Source organism: Myodes glareolus, chromosome 19, assembly GCF_982192425.1.
Source record: "Myodes glareolus chromosome 19, mMyoGla1.1, whole genome shotgun sequence".
Lineage (NCBI taxonomy): Eukaryota > Metazoa > Chordata > Mammalia > Rodentia > Cricetidae > Myodes > Myodes glareolus.
The window spans coordinates 18,004,339-18,024,827 of NC_142044.1; positions in this window are offsets into that span (position 1 = coordinate 18,004,339).

Consider the following 20,489-nt stretch of genomic DNA (forward strand, 5'->3'; position numbering starts at 1 on the left):
TGACGGACACAGCTGATCTAGTAGAGATGGTGACATTTTGGCTCAGAGAACAATTCTGTATGGCGCTGGCGGACTTGAAGAAACCAAGGTCTCTGCTTTCACTTTCTCGAAACCTTATTTCTGGGTTCAAATTGTTCTTTTCAACTATTCCATAGCAGCTGGCAGTGGTAAGTTTCTGATCCACCTTTGAGGAACAACAAGACAGTTTCTCTTTTTCTTCGTTAATGGAATAAAGCCCAATAAGACTTTGACTCGGCTCCCAAGGTGCCTCTCTGACCCAGAGGGCATGTTACCCTTCTTCCCTTTCATCTCCAATCAACTTTCAGATTATTTTTACCATCCAGTTCATATTCTAAGAATGTCTTAGACCTAGATCAAAGGAGTAAGGGATGACTTAAAGTGTGGGAGAAATAAAACGCATGCATGTTTGATTAATTAATCAAGAGTGATAGCTACCAAATTATACATCTAAGCAAGTCTCCTATCTACTACTCATTAGGATTCACTCATGTCAATGGTGCTCAGCAAACTCACATAAGACAAGACGCACACTATGGTAGAAAGGCCCTGGGCGATCAATTTTCTTCTTCAAAAGGCTTTGTCAGAAACGACTTATGTTACCGAATAAGACTTTGATTTTGCTTCTCAGTAGCGATGTCACATACACCTAAAGACCACATTCTCAAGCTTCACATGTTTTTAATGTCAACTTTGCAATCTCGTATTAACTGAGCTTGGGCAATAAACCTAGATGGTTTCTACTTACATTCTTCTTGGTACTTTCCATGGGCAAGTTTGGCTATCGAGTACTGTCTAAACCATGCACATAGATTAGGACTTCATGGGACAGTGGGATTGCTTAAAGAAAAGATGCTGAATTTTCAAATTAACTTGAGATCCAACATATTTTAATATGCTTATTAGTTCTCTGAGACTTCCATATCATGGGTTTTGATGATATTCCCATCTCCCTAACTCATCCCAGACCCACCTCTTTCTTACTCACCCAACTCTGTATCTTCCTTTTAATCCTTCAAGACCAGTGTATATCGCCTAAATATTTTTGGATATGTGGTCTTCCGCTGGAGAATGGTTGACTTACCAGGGACTGTGCTCTTGGAGAAGAATGTCTCTTGCCCTCCTAACAGCTAACAATTGCAATAGCTCTGTGACTAAGGATGGAGTTGTGTGCCTTACCTCCCTCTCCGGGTTGGGATTTGCTCTGATTTGTGCTTTCACAACCTTTGTGTGTGCTGTCAAAACGGCTTTGAGTTCAGATGTACAGCTGTCCTGCTGCATCCATAACATATTTCTTTGTAGTCATCCACTATGTCTTGCTCTCGCACTGTTTGGGCCCCCCTTTCAGCAATGACTCCTAAGTTGTGGGGGTGCAATACACATGTTCCCGTTAGGGCTGAGCATTCTGCTCTCTCTTACGCTCTGCACCTCGGCCAGTTGTGGGCCACTGTGACAATCACCATCTACTGCAAATAGAAGCTTCTAGTGTGAGGGTTGAGAGGTGCGCTGGTCTCCTGTCAGGTGCACCGAAAGTTCAAAAGGGACAATGAGGGTATTTCTTTAGGAAGATATTTAAAAAACAGTCAGAAACATGTTCATAGATTCAAAAACGTTCAAAGGAGAAAACGGGTCAATTGCATTGAATCTCACTGCAAATTTAAGTATTAAAAATGCTTAAAAGTATCTGTTGGGTTTGGCAATAGCACAACAGAGGTGGCAGACAAAGAGGGTAAGACTGTAGGGAAAATAAGCTGTGAGAAGGATGAGTGTGTGTGTTTTCTCGAGTTTTCCTGTAGAGTGGAGAGGAAGTAAGCAAACCCAGAATGGTGCCTGGGCATAGCAGTCAGAAAAACAGTGTGGTAGTTCCCTTCCAACTCCAAAGGTTACATTTCAAGACCTCAAGAGATGCTCCAATCCAAAGATTATACCCAACCCAAATTATATCACACACATCCCTGTGAAGGGGCCGCATCCAATGCCTCATTACAAGATGGCGCTGGCATCCGGTTTCACCGCCAGGTGAACGCACATGTGCCAGGTAACTTTCCACTGCTGTCCCCACCTACTCCTGAGGCATCATCTGGGATTATGGGCAGCAGACCAATTCAAGAGTGACACGTCCTGAAGCAAGGACTGTTTTCCTATATAAGGGATGGGTTCCTTCATATCTGGGTCCCCGGCCATGTTGGCTTATGCTCTAGCTCCCAAGGGGCATTAAAGCTTTTCTGCAGAAGAATCCTAGTGTCCCGCGTGGTTCTTGCTGGCGAGACGGGTAGCGTGGGACACATCCCCCACACACACCACATTCACAAATGCAATGTCTTGTTCGTGCATTTATCCTGCACTAAGGCCGCAACGCTTAGAGTTTAAGGTGCAGGCCACGAAAGCAGTATTAGTATTACAGTTTCGTGGACAAAAGAACGATGCTTGCCAAAGGTACCTCAGCTACAACATTTTTCCTATTGAATACAGAGACTTCACCTTTTTCCATAAAGGCAATAACTTACACTTTCTTTTTATTTTATCCAAAGTTCCTCTCTCCATGTCCTCATGATTTGGAGCTCTTACTAAGGGAAACAAGAGTTACGTGAACACAAGCAATGACAGCTTCACAGCCAAGAGGGCTTCCAAGCGGCCAATGATCAGACAATGTACAGTGTGCATACACTCTACAGAGAGATTATTTATACCCTGGGTTGGGGGGAGGGAAAGAACACACAAGATTTCATCACACTGCTCAGAATGGTAAACATGTATTATTAACTACTTATTTTGGGGATTTTTTCCATTCAAAATTTTGTGAATCATATTGAGCCCCAACATATGAAATGATAGGAAGTTATCAGCAAATAAGGACAGGTTACCATAATGATGTCTATAATGTGAACACGATTCTAAGCAATTTTATATTGCAATTTTCATTTTTATTATTAATCACCATTTTATATAGGGAGAGTTGAGTCACAAAGACTAAGCAACACCAATATGGTTACTTTGTTAAAATGTCGGTGAACCGTGTCAGCCGTCAGGAGGCCCCTAGGAACATATGAGTTGAAATCAGAGGGGCCATGCTGAGCCGACCAGCTCGCCCTTATCTGGGCCCTGGGAAAGCTGGCCATTGCTTCTCACTGAACACTACAACAAGATAACTGACCCCTGCAGGCTGGAGAGATGGCCCTCACCCCCACCACAGGCTGGGGTGAACCGACCCTTGAGAACACGTATGTTGGGGGAGCTGACTCCGCCCCGACTCGCCCAAAGTTGCATGCCCCAGGAGCCTGGACTGACCAGTTTTGGCCTATTATGAAGGCCCACAGCTGGGCCTTGGATTGACCCACCATAGCATCCACCCCATCTAGGACACACAAGAGCTGAAGAAACTGGGTTCTGTGGAATGATACCACAAAGATCCCAAGACTGGGTTGCAGCCACAGGATATACCCCAGAGGAGTTCCTGTTAGGATCCAGTGATGATGGTGTGTACCAGAAACCAGAGGCCTTGAACCAGACCAGTGACTCATTGCAGAACCTCCATTGCCACCAGGACGAATGAAGAGGTGCTGGAGAAGCTGGAAAGGAGGAGAAACAAAAAAGATTTTTTGTTGTTATGGATTTTGTTTTTGTTTTTGTTGTGGGTTTTTTTGTTCGTTTTTGGGGGTTTTTTTTTGTTTTGTTTTGTTTTTTGCTTTTGTTCACTTGATTGATTACTTAGATGTGTTTTCCCTTATGTGGGGGTTGTGTGGCATGGTATGAGGGGAAGATGTGGGGGGACCCTGGAGGTGAAACTGAATTGGGTGGTGCATGATGTGGAAAACCCTCAAAGAGTCATTAAGGGAAGTATATATAAAAAAGATTCGGTGCAGCCACTTTATCCAGTGCAGTATTAGTAAACCATTGTACTATTCTGTCTCACCCCAATACTCTCATGTGAATTTATACTATACGGCTTTGCAACTCGTGGTCTGTGTGATTTCTCTCAGTTCTTTCTAAGCCTTTTATTTGCATGTATAGCACATATATTCATGGAGTATACCAGGGAAGAAAAACTGCGGGAAAACATTGCTACTTCACTACATTTCCATCAGTCACAGGAAGGCTTGAAACATCGGACTATTTCATCTCTTTCTTAAAAGGAACAAATAGATATTTCAAGAATTCTGCAGATTATTCTTTTCCCTGTCCCTCAAAAGGCAAGTTAAAATACAGCCTCACATAAAGGAATTGATTTTAATAGAGATAGAGTGTTCTAAGGGGACATGGTTGAAACACTTAAAGTCAGACATGATAAAGTTTCCAAAAAGAACTTGAGAGGCGACTGCTCAGGCAGAAGAGGGAAGATGATGTATTGGGGTCCCCTGGGCTACGACAATAGGATACTGGAGTGGAGTATGACAGAAAGATGGAGAGAGAGGGCCCTCTTAAAAGGGCATTGTGAGTGCTACTGGGGAGAAGCAGGCTTACGGGTACACAGCGGTAAGGACGTGAGGTCCTTTCTTTGGGATTCTAGACTTGATCTTACCCAAAAGGCTGAAGAGTGATCTTTTGTTGGGAATTCTAAAGTATCTAAGTCCTTTACTATAGAAATAGCATCCTAGAGTTGAAAATACCCTCGTCAGTTCTGAAATAACAGCAGCTTCTCTCTCTCTCTTACTATAGTGATGTCTGTACCAGGGCTGTGTTGGTTCTTTTTAATATATGAAGTGCATTTAATTTATCCATGACAACAATCATTTTCTCACTGTTACATAGCCCTACAAAATAGAGCTATGAACTCTAAACATCTGCGATGCTTGCATATTGATGAATAATTGGATAAATAAACAAATATGCTTTTTTGTAACATAACCTCTGCCTATAATTTTTATCCCAATCATTTGCCATCCCTATATATCTATTAGAGTAGTTTTCATGGTATAATCATCTCCCTGATTTACGCTTATTAACTTGGTGTATCTATTGTCCATTGCCTATTAGCTACTCGCTTAGTTCACTTGGGTTGCTATAACAAAATGCTATAAATTATGTGGCTGATAGCCAGACCAAGCAGCAAACGACTTTAATCCCAGCACTTGGGAGACAGGGGCAAGACTTCTGAGTTTGAGCCCAGCTTGATCTACAGAGTGAGTTCCAGGACAGTCGGGGGCTACACAGGAGAAACCCTGTCCCAAAAAAGAAAAAAAAAAGGTTATATGGCTTGAAAACAGCAGACAATTTCTCATAGGTCTAGAGGGCTGGGAAGTCCAAATTCAAAGCGCTGCAGATTTGTGTCTGCTGGGAGCTAAATTCCGAGTTCTTAGATGGATGGCTTCTCGTGGTGCCTCATTCATCTTTGTAGCACAAAAGTCAAAGCGAAGTGTCCAGGATATAACAAGTAATCGTGTTTATCCAATCATTGCTTTATGAATGGCAAAGCTGAGAAAAGAATGTAAAATCATTTGGTACCTCTGGGTTCTACTTTGGGGTAAAACGCTATTGTGGAAACTTTGAGAGATGTGGTCCATGTAGACAAGGTAGTCTGGTGAGTACTTAAGATGATTTGCTTACAGAGGTCTTAAGGAAATCTTCACTGGATAATGAAGACCTTGAGAAGTCATAGCGTGGGCAGTCAGGAGACAACTTACAGACCCTGAGAGAGACTCACACAGAGTTAGCTGACAGGAACTGCCTGTGAGGTAAGGAGATATACTGCGTCTAGTCAGGGAGGGAACGCAACAGCTCCTCAGCTATTTTGAACCTCCTGTTCTGTTCCCCGGGATGTGCTTCATATTGACCAACTCAAACCAGAAGCCAGAGGGCAGTTAATCCATTTATTGCATAAAATCCAGCCTCTGGAGCCAGACAGACAAAATTAAAGGGACAAATAAAATGCTCAAAACAGTAAACTCCAAACTTGCTTCTTTAGCCAGAAGAGCTTAATCTTTGCCTGTGAGGAATATTTCTATATGAATCAGAAAGTTTGGAGAACTTATAAATCCAAACAGGAGCAAGCAGTGGACAGCTAAGAGTAATATGGGCAGTCCTGGCATGGCTTGGAGTTAAAAACTGAGAAGAGTGATAAAAACTTGACATAATAGAAAATAGATGAAGTCATATTGAGTTAGAAGAGTTTCAACGACAAGAGACAGAGAAACCCATCTCACACAAACTGAAGCAGGGAGAAAAAAACAGGAAGCAGGGCCATGATTGAATTATGACACATCTGGATCCGGGTTTCCGGGTTTGTTTTTGTTTTTGTTTTTTTTAAATTCTGGGCTTTCTTAGTTTTTTTTTTTTTTAAAAATAAAAGTAGTTATTTATTTGTTTCTTCTTCTTCTTCTTCTTCTTCTTCTTCTTCTTCTTCTTCTTCTTCTTCTTCTGCTGCTGCTGCTGCTGCTGCTGCTGCTGCTGATGCTTCTGCTGCTTCTGCTTCTGTTTCTGCTTCTGCTCCTTCCTTCCTTCCTTCCTTCCTTCCTTCCTTCCTTCCTTCCTTCCTTCTTATTCCTTCTGTAATTCAGTCCTACCAGTGGAAGTCTTACCTGGCTACAAAACACATCCAGTTCAGGCTCCATATCCTCCATCACTAGGAGATCTCACTAGGGTCACTCTTATAGATTCCAGGAAATTTCCACTGCAGTATTTCTGCCCCTTCCCAATGCTCCTCAATTCCAACTGCTTCACTCCGCCTTCTCCTCCTCCATCCCTCTTGCCCTCACTCACCTGCTCCTTCCCACTCTCATCCCTGCCTGCGCCCAGTTCACTTGCAAAATGTATTATAGTTCCCATTCTCAGTGAGGTCCATGCATCCCCTCTAGAGCCCTTCGTTGATCTTTTTTTTTCAGTTTTCAGAAAAATTATATCTGTAAATTCAGACTCTCATTCTTCTCTTTATCAACTCAGAGAAAATACAGTGCCTCCTACAGGACGACACAATGTCCTGTGGTTGCCCCCAAATGCTTGGTCTTGATCTTACATCCATCCTTGTCTCCACTCTAGAGGCAGTGGAACCTAAGAGAACGGAGACATTTAATGAAGCATTCTAAAGTCTCATGCAGTAGCCGACTTTATTCAGAGCATCAGGCAATTTGTACTGGGAGGGTTAAGAAGAGTCACCTGAATAAAGTGTACTATCACAAGGACAAACTGCACATGGCGGAGAAGCTGCCTACAGCAGACAAGCCCCATGTGGCAAAAACATATTTTTCCATGGAGACATATAAACAAATTGTAACAATAGCCAGTGGTAATGAATGATCTGAAGCAAACTCTCATTCCTACCCACTGTGTGAAAACACACTCCAAGAAACATTCTGTGTTCCCGAAGATACCAAGATCACAAGAGTCTTATCTTGTTTTGGATTTTCTCACAAGCATTCAGAATCCTCCTTACATGACTCCATTCTTGGACTCCGTTCTGACACATCATCATGACAAGTCTGAAGGTAATAAGGATTTGATGGAGGATTTCATTAGCTTGTTGAGCTAATGTATTTCTATGTCTCTCTTCCCATCTATCTATCTATCTATCTATCTATCTATCTATCTATCTATCTATCTATCTATCATCTGTCTATCTATCTATTCATCTATCTGTCTAGAGAGAGACACATTAGTCCCCATATGAAGTACTAGTGTTTGTTCTGTAATGACTTAAATTTAATTGAAGATGTGACTAGGAGGGAGGCAAAAATGTGAAATGCAGTTCACTGGCAAATGTATACTATGACTTCACCACTGTAGTTACTCAGCGTTTTCCATCTTAGAAGTCCTGTCTCTATCGAATTCTTCTACTCAGTGTTCTAAGCTCAGTGGGACTTTATATATAACTATCACAAGGCATCGTTAGCTAACTTGTTAAACTGTAGAGTGCCTCCCACACTCCCTCTTTCCTTCTGTTCCCTCTCACCCCCACCCCAGTTCTCAGTTACCTTGTTCCTGCCAAGTGATTCCACCCAGGGAGGTTGTCAGGGGGCACTGCTGTAAGCATGAATTCATTTGCAGTTACGTGTCGCAACTCAAGACTCCTTCGGAGAGATTTGATCTATTACTCCACAGTGCAGAGCATTTATTTTAGTGTAAAATAATGAGTCCACTCAGCCTTAAAATAAAGCTGGTAGTAAAGAAGTATGGGCAACATTTCCCTTTGCCCTGCTCCTCCTTGGCAACACTGGTTTGAACCTCAATCCAGCCAGCGAGACAATGCTTACTGTATACACAGAAAACAAACATGAATAAGACCATAAAGATGTGACTGCTGGCCAGAAGTCAATCTTATAATGCAGTGATCGCTTTCAGAGTCACTGAAATTTTAGTTTCCTCGGGTGTTTTAACAGTTCCTGGAAGACTTCCAAGTGGGGAGCTAGCAATTACAATTTTCCGCGGAGCAAGCATGCAGGCTCTGTGAGGTATTTGAAATTGTTACAAAGCCCATCATTATGTTATTGCCTATTTACACTTATTTCAGGCTGACATTTCAGGGATGAGACAGGGTTTGTTTCTGTTACTTAAAGCAGCGATCTTGCTGTTAAGATGACTCATATCTGGAAACTTGACAATATGGCCAATTGGAGAGCTGGGACTTGTTCTGGGAAATAGAAGAAGTGCATGTACGCGTTTTCGCTTTGCTGACCCCATCACCCGGGCTCTACTCTGAAAAGAGAGAATGCCTTCAAGCATGGTGTTCTGCTAGTCATTGTTCTGTGGCAGGGACATCCTCCTTGTCCATTCTTTGCCCCAGCCACATTTGATGTGGGTATTGGAGATCACGCTTTGTACTTGGACTGTGACAATCTTTGAAGCTTGACACTTTTTCTTCAAAAGTTTTGGTATCTAGGGATACTCTGAGGTTTCATACCATCAAAGGCTTTTAAAAGACAAGAATTGTGGTTTCCCTAACAGTGTACACCCTTAGAAGTTACAAGGCTTCTGGTCTGCTGGCTTTTTGGCCCTGTGTGCAAGCACTAAATTCTTTGACAGGAAGCGGTCTCAATCTCTCTCTCTCTCTCTCTCTCTCTCTCTCTCTCTCTCTCTCTCTCTCTCTCACACACACACACACACACACACACACACACACACACACATATTCTAAGGAGACATTTTAAGATGGAAGTGTTTATTCCTTTTAGTTGAAACAGAATAGTGTTCTTGAAATGACCCATTATGCCCAGCAACTGGGTGAACTTTTATTAATGTCTCTTCCCGCTAAAGGGAATTCAATCTAAAATCAATCATGTGGTCAGATGTGGTGGCACACACCTTTAATCCCAGCCCTGGGAGGGCAGAGGCAAATGGATTTCTATGAGTTTGAGGCCACCCTAGTGAATTCTAGGACATCTAAGGTTATACAGTAAGATGCTGTCTCTGAGTAACTAAGTAAAATAGAACGAATCACGTGAGCTTTAAATGAGAAAAATTAAATGTTCTCAGTGTAGGATGACCTAAGGAAGGTGTCTCTCTTGTGAACTCTGGAAGGGCAGGTGTGCCAAGCCTGCGTGCGGCACTGAAAGGTCTAGGCTAAGGATACAGACAGGGAATCACTCAACGTCTGTGTTTCAGGTCCCTTCCCTTAAATTGCAAATACTGAAGGACTTGCCACACTAGATGGCCATAGGTCTTATTTACATAAAGTAAAAAGAAAAGGAAGTATGTCTGTAGTAAGTGGTTTTCAAAGCATCACATCATTTTGGGTCTGAGGAGGTGGCTCAATGGGTAAAATGCTTGCCACATAAGTGCAAGTATCCAATTCAGATCTCAGGAAGATTCGTACAGTTATTTATATGTAGTAGAAGTAACTGAAATCACAAGGCTTTTGTGGTAAAATAGGATGCTAGGGAAGGAGAATCTCTGAGCCCCTGGAGCTTGTGGGCCAACTGTTCTGACATACAGTGATGAGCAACAAGAGACCCTGCTACACACGAGGTGGGAGGTGAGGGCTGACTCCTGAGTTCATCCTTTAACCTCACACATTCATGATGATGACATGTACTTGTATGTGAACCCATGCATATGCAGACACACACACAGATAATTTAAGTGCTACACAAAAATGTTGAAAGAACAGTACACAGTACATCAGATAATTAGCAAATACAGTATTTTCTGATACATTAAAGAGTCAGATAAAAATATACATATGTGTATATGTAAACATGACCCATGTGGTTCTAATGCCAAAATAACATGCACTTTCATGACTCATTATTTTAACACATTTATATTTACATGACTTATTCGATTTCAATTCTGTTAATGTGAAGATACATGAATAAAACTTTTCTATATGACCTAATCTGCTTGTGCCTTACAAATATTACTCCTAAATCTCATGGAGAAGTTATCTGGTCAGTGACTGGTGACTTTATTGGGGCATACATCTGAGAAAAATATTGCCTTTAATCATAAATTAAGCTATTGTTTTTCCAAATTCTAAAAAAGTACCAGTAATGAGTGCTTATTAAATTTGGTGTCAGACGCTGAATTAAATAAAGCTATAAATAATGCATTCTCCCCTGTGGCAGTAGGAACAGAATGTGTGCCTGTGAAGCACTCATTAACCATATTCTTATGAATATGAAACTGGAGTTTGAAAAGGTTCCTTTAATGCTTTGCTTTCTTCTATCAGCATGGAAAATGATGAAGCCAAATTTGCCACCAGGATTGACTGGTGGGGACATGTTTTTTGTTTTTTGTTTTCCCTCTCTCCAAGTCCAGTGCCTGTCACAAAACAGCAAGGACACTCACGAAGAGAAAGGGATGGATGATAAAACATAGGCAAAGCACAGGCAAACACAGAGATCAAAAAATGGAGCAGTGTTGGCACCCATACACTTGCAAGGAACTGGGAGGGTGTGGTCACCAGCGAGAGACAGCTGTGAGTCAGCAAGTGGGAACTTTGGTCCAGGGTACAGCCTAGTGGGACTAAGAAAAAAGGTGCAAGGAGGAGAACAAACACTCGATACCTCCCTTGACCCCTTCCTAAGGTTCTCCTTGGCCGAAATGTGCGGAAGCCACAGACAGCAAGGGAGCCTGTTAAACATTTAATTAGTTTTTCCCAGTTCAGCTTCCGAGATTCCAGAAGAGGATGAGACCAAAAGAATTAACTTGGGGAAACATCATCAGAAATTGCTTAAGCTCAGATGGAGCAAACGGACTCTGAGAAGATACTGAAGAAACACCCTCAGTGCAAAAAGTTTTTGAACTCGGATTTTGCAATAGACTTGCGTTAAATTTTCTCAGAAATGAGTATCTTTTTAGGTCAGTATTACTCACACTTATTAAACTATTTTATTTTTACTACAGTAACAAGTGAACAGGCATAAGCAGCTTCTAGGCAAAAGGCGTGGGAGTCAACACCCACATCCGTGGATGTTAGCCGAAGCATGCAGGTGGAACACAGAAGCCTACCCCTGTGTGGGGGGGAGGAGGGGATTCTGACGTCACTGGAAAGAGTCCCTGTGATTCAGCAGGTGACAAAGCTAATCAGTAAGACCAGCCAATCAGATTTGGAGGGCAGGGAAGAGAGCAAATACGTCATTGTGTTTCATGCTGAGCATGGGGCCATCTTTGCTGGGTACTAGAAATGAAGAATCATTCGTCTGCTAAGGTGTTTTCAGTCATTTCTCCTAATCTTTTCTTCCTGGCGGCATCACAACCTTCAGTTTTTTATGGAAGCTGTCGCTGTTGCTTAACATTTGGGTGGGCTCTTGTCTGAACTCCCCACAGACCGACATCTCCCCCACCACAGGTGTGGTCCATTCTAAAAGACCAGTTCTGCAGGCACAGTGATTAATTGGTCCTGTGTAGTGAACCAGCGGTTTGCTTGGTGTTTCTGACTTGGGTGCTGTAAAACTCACTACTGTTACCTACTGAAGCCTTTCTAAGGGATTTAAAATAGATTTCACTACACTTACGTGGTTCAACTCTTAGGCAATCTTGACTTGCATGTTCCTTGTTTACGTGTCATTATTTGTCACTGTTAGGCAGTTAGACACTATCAATAGACTGATATACATATATATATATTCATATATATATAATTTATGTTTTTTTAAAAGTCAGTCTATATTCAGGGTGGCAATTTATCATGTGCATTTTAGAAAACAAAGAGACTTAATGCGAAGTTTTATGCTTACACCATGGACTTTAGACACAAGGAAGCAGGTTTTTTTTCTTTTTCCTTCCTTTCTTTCTCTTTTTCTCTTTCTTTCTTTCTTTTTTTCACATGCTTTCTTTGTAGTTTTGGAGCCTGTCCTGGAACTAGCTCTTGTAGACCAGGCTGACCTCGAACTCAGAGATGCACCTGCTTCTGTCTTCTGAGTGCTGGGATTAAAGGAGTATACCACCACTGCCTGGCAGGCCTTTCAAAGTTGAATTATGTATTATAATGAAACTAGAGTGCTCAGGTTGTCACCTGAGGACGAAGCATTTGGTTAGTGAGTAGATGATGAATGAACAAGCAAACAAATGAACAAATGAACAACACAGATATTTAAATAATGTCTTCTGGTCCACTTTATAATAGACACTGTTACTTATTATATCTGCTTCCCTGTGGTCATGAGGTATCTGGTAATTAGCTGACTCATTCATGGCCAGGTTAATGTTCCAGGCTGGTCAATCAGATCAACTGCTTTTCCCAACCATTGTGATTGGGTCCCAAAAGGTCTTCTGACCCAAATACAAGGCCAATTTCCTTATTCTCATGAGTTAATAATATACAGATTTCCAGTATGAGAGAGATCATATATCTTCCTTCCTCTGGCATTACTAACAAATAAGGAGGGGGAGCAGTCAACTGTCCTGACAAAGTAGGAGCTATTTACAGTAGGAGTTCATGAGAATAACTCACGATAGTCATGTTTATCCTATGGAAGAAGCTTTTTTTGTCACACCTTTCACTGCTGGATGTCTGGCTGTTCCTAAGATTTACATATGTTAATTTAACTTCAGCCATTGGAGCTTTCAACATCTCTGAGTAGAGAAATTTCAGAGAATCCCATAGAGGAAGAGTGTTGAGGTAAGTGGAGGAAGGAGATGAACATGAACGTCAGCAGAGAAAAGGAATTTTAAGTTTGGAGAAAATGAAAACTGCAAGCTTTTATTGGTGTAGGAGGTCCTTCTTTCTATGTGTTGCTTGTATTGGTTAATGAATAAAGAAACTGCCTTGGCCTTGTGATAGGGAAGAACTTACGTAGGCAGGGAAAACAGAACAGAATGCTGGAATGAAGAAGGGTGGAGCCAGAGAAGTAATGGATCTTCTGCCTCAGACAGATGCCATTTAGAATCTTGCCGGTAGGTCACAGCCACATGACAATACACAAATTAATAGAAATAGGTTAAATTAAGATGTAAGAATTAGTCAATAAGAAACTAGAGCTAATGGTCAAGGAGTGTTTTAATTAATACAATTTCCATGTGGTTATTTCAGGGCTGATCTAGCTGGGCAGCCAGGACAAAAGAAAAAGCAGCCCTCTCCCTTGCAACATTTAATTAACATTTAATTTTTTTTTTTTTTTTTTTTTACAAAAAGCAAGGATGAGTTTGCTCTCATGAGTCCAGTAGAAATTTCAGTCCAAGGTCAGCTTTGGATGTAAGATAAAGTAGAATATCAGAGGAAAAAAGAATATGAAAAGCCACTAAATCTAAATTGAAAATTTATTTTTTACCCAAATCGATGCTTGTCAAAAAAAATTAAGATAGATCAGAAGTGACCGTAGATTTTTTTTAAGAAATTATGAAGGCCTGCATTTTAGTTCCATGATTCTAGCAGTGGTGACATCAAGACCATGAAATGTTCGCCATTGTCATTCAGAGAAGAGGACACATTGACAAAAGTGCTACAGATTGATAGGAGAAATCCTGCACTGAAAGACTACCATGGTACACATGTACTTGCAACCATAGGATGGCTCTGAAATTATGTTTATTATAGTAAGAACTTTCAAGAAATTTGTGAGTAGGGATGACAAAGTATATTAAGCTCAAAGAGATGCCCCCTTATCTAACCAGCAATTCTTTTATTAAGACCTTAAAAGTGGTGTTTTTAAGGAAATCTTATGATTAACAGGTGGCAGTTTAAATGGAAGCTCCAGAGAGAAACAAACACAGAGAATTAGATCTCAATAAAAGTGAGTGATCATTTTACCTAATCAAAGTTGTAGAAAATAAACCATTAAGTGCCTGGACTGATCTAGCCTCATTAGTGATTCAATCCTTAAACAACGTTAAATATTTGGGAAAAAATATGCACTTGATTGCTATATTTTTAAAAAGTTTGTGAGAAAGAAAAATATTTTTGACAGTTGAAGCACTTATTATAAATTATAAAGTAGGAAAGAGATGGGAACTTATAGAGTTTCTCACTGATCATAGATATCTGTGCTTTCAGAATTTTGATGCCTGGATTTTAATTTTTAATTTCCCTTTCTACTGAGTTATGACATTTCTCATACTATTGCCTGAGCACTTTAGGCTGTTAATAACCAATCACTATTACTCTAGCGACTTTATTTGCTAAAGAAGAGAAATTGCAAGTAGATTGGGATTAAGAGATGAAATCTTAAAACACCCTGCATTAAAGTTCACTGGCTCTCTTATCTGTGGCATTTGCTAGTGTATCTTATTATAACCTTAATACAAAAATAGCTTAGTGTTCGGTGTTAGAGTATACAATGACTAGCCATACATGTACATATGTACCTGTGTATATGCAGGGTGCTGTACGACTTTCCTGTCAAACACCTAAGAAAAAATTTTGAAAAGCAAAGATGTGTTTGCTCTCCTGAGTCCAGCAGAAATTTCACTACAGATCAGTTTTGGATGTAAGATAAAGTAGAATATCACAGAAATAAAAATATGTGTTGCATAGTGGCCAGAAAAAGAGGAAAGAGACAGAGAGACAGAGAAGTAAAGAGAAAGAAAGAGAAACCCAGGGCAAGATGCAGTGACTGAAGACACATCCACATGATCTGCTTCCTTCCCAGGATCTCCCAAAACAGTATCATCAGGTTAAGAATAAACTCAACATATGAGTCTGTGCACAGAACACATTCAGATGATCATAATGCAGGTATATAGTATACATATACAAGTTAGAAAGCATACATGCTGTCATGTAAAGGGTAGCATGTTAGTTTATTACTTAAGAATAGACAAGTATAATTATGTTTATATACTTGAAGATGTATCAAATGAAAATGAAATAAATCAAGACAAAAACTTCAATTCAGAAATTATAGCTTTTATAACTGAAATGATAATATTGAGTTTCAAATTCCAACCATAAAAGAATCAATATGTAAAACCAGGCATGGTAGTGCATACTTTTGATTCCAGGACACAGGAGGAAGAGGCAGGTGGATATCTCTGACTTCAAAGTTAGACTGGACTATAGAGCCAGTTTCAGTTCCAGGACAGCTAGGGCTACACAGAGAAAGTCTGTCTTGAGAAAACATACAAGCAAACAAAAAAATTGAATATGTAAATTGTTTTCATTGCTTTATAAAATATTCTTCCCAGACTACATTTTTAGTCTTTCCAAGTCGTGAGAACTAAGAAATTCAGTCATGCAAATTCAGCATCATTGAGTCATTGAATGACTAAGGCATTTTATAATATTTAGAGAGTTGCTTTGAGGTCATAAGCATGACTCACTGAGCCCAGGGACCAACCCGACAAGTCTAGCATTGCACACAGCAGGTCATTCAAAATAAGCTTTTAAATGATGACTGCCAACCTTGCAGAAATTCAAATGATAGCTGGACACCAAGTTGAACAGATAAATAAAGGTATGGTTACACAGACAAATACATTAGAAAAAAACCTTTCTGAGTTATCCAAATGAGTGAAAACCCAAACCATTTACCTAGTCTTGAGTACAATGTATCAGTAAGAGAATCTATGCCCAGAAGAGCATTGTAGTATCTTTGAAGAATGCAGTATAGTTATGATATCTGAACATTGTTTGTTTCTGTAGTATTTGGTGGCACAACTATGTAAATTGTCAAAACTGAAGTTTAAATATAGTTTAAACAGATCCATAACCCCAACGAGATAGAAGCAGGCATGAAAAGTCTTCCACCCCAAAAAACCCAAGGCCAGATGGTTTTAGCACATATTTCTACCAAGCTTTCAAAGAATAGTTAATACCCCTCAAATTATTCCACACAAAAAAAACCCAGAAGGAACCTTGCCCAATTCATTTCATGAGGACACAGTTACCTTGACACTGAACCATATAAAAACTCAACAGAGAAAGAGAATTACATACCAATAATCTGCATGAGCATAGATGTAAAATGATCAATAAAATACTTGCACATAGAATCTAAGAACACATCAAAAAGATCACACACTGTGATCAAGTAGATTTCATCCCAGAAATGCAAGGATGGTGAGTATATGAAAATCCGTTAATGGAATCCACCACATAAACAAACTGAAATGGGAAAACACGCACTGCTGTGGAAGAGCCCTTCTGTAACACTGTGAAGGAGTGCTGTTCTCGTTGTCAATATAGAGTTGATTGGCTGATAGCTTGGCAGGATTTTTAAGAAAGAGAAAATACTGGGAATAAGAAGGAAGGAGTCTGAGCCAGAAGTAACATGGGAAGTACATAGAAAAGGTAAACAAACCTCAGGGCATCACACAGTTGAACAGAAACGGGTTAAGCTTTAAAACTTTAAAAACGAGCTTAAGCTATCGGCCGAACATTTATAATTAATATTAACTCTCTGTGTAGTTATTTGGGAGTGGGCTGGTAGGACAGAGAAGTCTGCCTACACGTGACCATCTCATTAGATTCAGAAAGGCCTTTGACAAAATTCAACACCTTTTCATAATAAACATCCCGGAGAGACTAGATATATAAAAGATATGCCTAAAACCTAATAAAATCAGTTTACAACCAGCCTACAGCCAACATTAGATTAAATGGAGAGAAACTCAAAGAAATTCTACTGAAATCAAGAACAAGATAAGGTTGTCCATTCTCTCCATACATAGTTAATTTAGCCCTGGAAGTGTTAGCTAGAGCAAAAACAAAACTGAAGTCAACCTGAGCTGCCGTGATGTCATGATAGCAGTGGTCCTGCCATGTCCAGAGGACATGGTTGCAAGGTGCTCTTCCCTGACCTCTTAGTCTTTCTGCCTCCTCTTCTAAGTGTTCCCTGGCCTTGGGAGTAGGGGGTGTGATACAGATGTCCCATTTGTGGTTGGGCACTCCACAGTCTCTGATCAGTTGTGAGTCTCAGCATCAACTTATGTCCACTGTGGGTAAAACAGGGGGCAGCTTATCTCTCCGAGATTTTGAGAGCAGCACTCATCTATGAGTATACAGCTAACTATTTAGAAAACATTTTGATACTCTGTCCACTTAACAATTATTTTGCAGCAAGTCTTAACTAAGTTGCCCAAGGTGGCCTTGAACCCTCTATGTAGCACCGCCAGACCTTGAACTTGCAGTCCTTCTGCCTCATCCTTGTGAGTAATTAGGATGATTCCAGGCCTGCACCATCAGGGCCTGATTTTGTCCAATTCTAAACCTTACATGGCAGAGATGTATTAGCAACTATTTGTCCTCTATGGCAATGCCATAAAAAAAAGTGTCTGGTACCTCAGTGGTACAAGGGAAGCAGTTCACAAGCCCTCCAACTATCTGTTAAAAAAATCACAAACTGTTGAATGCAAAGGATTAAAACTACAGCAAAGGAGATTAATTGCAATCTTTGGCATATTTCTACATGTTGTGTTCTATGCACAAATAGTAATATCAAAATATATACACATGTTCATTTCCCTTTGACATGTTTTCTAGATGCACACATATCTATTGCAATGCCATATTTGCAACACCATAGAGTTTTAGTGCTGACAATGTCAAGCATTAATGGGAATAATCAGATTATATATATAATAAAATTATATACATAAGCAGTTACTGAGGTTTTATGATGTACTGTTGTGTTAGCCACTTGTTTCCTATGACTGTAACAAAACATCTGAGATAACTCTACTTATTAAAGAAAAGATTTAGTTAGACTCACAGTTTGGTGGCTTTGGTCCGTGATTGGTTGACCCTGTGGGTTGGTCCTTTAGCAAAGCAGAACCTAAGTCATGAATCCAGTGGTAGAACAAGTGGCTTACTTCATGTCAACAGGAAGTAAACTCGGGAAGAAGGGGACCAGGTTCCCCAACTCCCCTTTAGAGGTGTACCTCCAAGAGACCTAACTCCCTACCTCTAGAATCCATGCATTGACTCACCTGCCTTATTGTTGTATTGGAACATATTGTCGTAGGCTAAAGAGCAAGTCTTAATCATGTGGATTTAAGGAAACATTGAAGAGCCAATGCAGTCAGGATTTGTCTGTTTAGCATGTGTTAACTCACACACCTGCTATACTGCACATCAATTTACAGACTAGGACATCTTTTCCTTTCTGCGGATACTAGGAAATCAATGGAAAATGATGTTATTTTTCAGTTTAAACAGCTTCTCAGAAGAGGAGGAGGGGAAGAAGACAAAATAAAAGATGGAAGAGGAGGCAAGGCAAGAAAAGAAAAAAGAAAGGAAGGAAGGAAGGAAGGAGGGAGGGAGGGAGGGAGGGAGGGAGGGAGGGAGGGAGGGAGGGAGGGAGGGAGGGAGGGAGGGAGAGAGGGAAGGAAGGAAGTCAGGGAGGAAGTCATCGAGGAAGAGAAGGAGAGAGAGGGACAATGAGAGAAAGGAAAGGAGGAGAGAGAGACAGAGAGAGAGAGACTGTTCTTGGCCAGAAGAACTTGTTGCAAACTCATTACAAATTGTTCAAAAATTAGGCGACATAGTCTGTTACAGCAGGGATTGATTGGGTGTGGTTCTATGGCACATAGACTGAGGTGTATTTCACCCTTGGTTAAGTCTTTCAAACACCACATTTGTGTTACATGTCCTGGTGGGTAAAGTGATGTAACTCAGTAAACAGAACAGAGCGACCTACACTAATTTCTACAACGATTACAGATATCTAAGAATTCAGGGAAAGCAGGTGGCAAATAAAAGGCACTGTCACAGAAAAAAAGGTCAAGGTGGTGGCATTGTCCATAGAACTTTATCAAAACAAACTCAACTAGAGATAACTAACATATAAGCTAAACGAGTTTTGTTAGTCAGAAGAACTGGCAGCTGGTAGCTAAGAGGATGGGCAGGGAAAAGCTCTTAAAGGGTGAGTCTGAACACCTGAGCTGGAGTCAAACAAACCACAGAAGAGGCAATGAACCAACTCCTGAAAGATAGCCTGCTATGCCAGGTCTGTACACATGCCATGGCATGTATACCCCAAATACACATCATGTAGACACACTTAAAGTAGTAACAGTCAATAAAAACAAAAATCAAAGACAACAGCTTCATAGTCCAGCTTGAGAAGAGAGTAATATTTATATAGCACACCATACACACACACATTATATAACATATAGAAGAGTGTATATGTGTATATATGATTTTATATATAGATGCTTAATATGTTTGTCTAAAATAATTCCATATAGTTAGTTGAAGTCCCCAAACAAAGCAGACACCATTTACTGAATCCTTTGAGCTCCCAAAGCACCTTGGTGTTAAGTACTATCATTTCCTCATTGCACACATGAGGAAATAGAAGTTAATAATCTGCCCAAGGTTACACATCGCAAACAGAGAGCGTCATCTAATGTGTGGCCTGACTTGTACCCACGTCCTACCGCTCTTTATCCTACCCCAAAGCCAACTTGCATTTGATAATGAAACCCTGGCAGTGAGCTCAACTGCAAACACAATGAAGGTCAAGATGTGGGCAGACTATGGACTGTGGGGTGTGGACTAGTATGGGACCCCAAGGCAGCTGCTTGGTCACAGCTCTTCAGTTGAGCATGACCTCTTGAATCAAGTGGAAAGCAAGGGAAATTGTTAGTGCATAGTAAGCAAGCACGTGTGCTAAGATTTGGGGAGGCTATTCCTTAATTATTTCTAGCACTGAAATATTGAGTTTGAGGTACCCGATACTCCGCTGAAGATGCCCACTAAGAGCAAAGAGGCAGGAGTGAAGCTCAGAAAGAAAGATACTGGGAGTTGTAGTTTGGAGTTTGGGACACTGAAGTTGTAGTTTGGGACATTCAAGGTGAGGGAGCACACAGAGAGTGGGACAGTATTCAGAGGGTGGAAGAAACAGAACATTCTGCCCAAGACCAGGGCGTGATTTATTCAAGGCATTCTTTACCCTTCTGACTGATTCCGTACCTTTCATACACATACATTTGTGTAAAAGATGCATCTGTATGACTTTTCTGCAAACTGTCTATACATTAGGAACACCGCTTGCGTTCCTGATGCCCGCAGAAGCCAGAAGAGATCACTGTACCCTCAGAAAGCAGAGTTGCCGATTGATGTGAACTACCATGGAGATCCTGGGAACTCAAACTCAGTCTACTGTAAGAGCAACAAATGTTCTAAACAATTGAACCATCCCTCCAGTCCAATAAAAGTC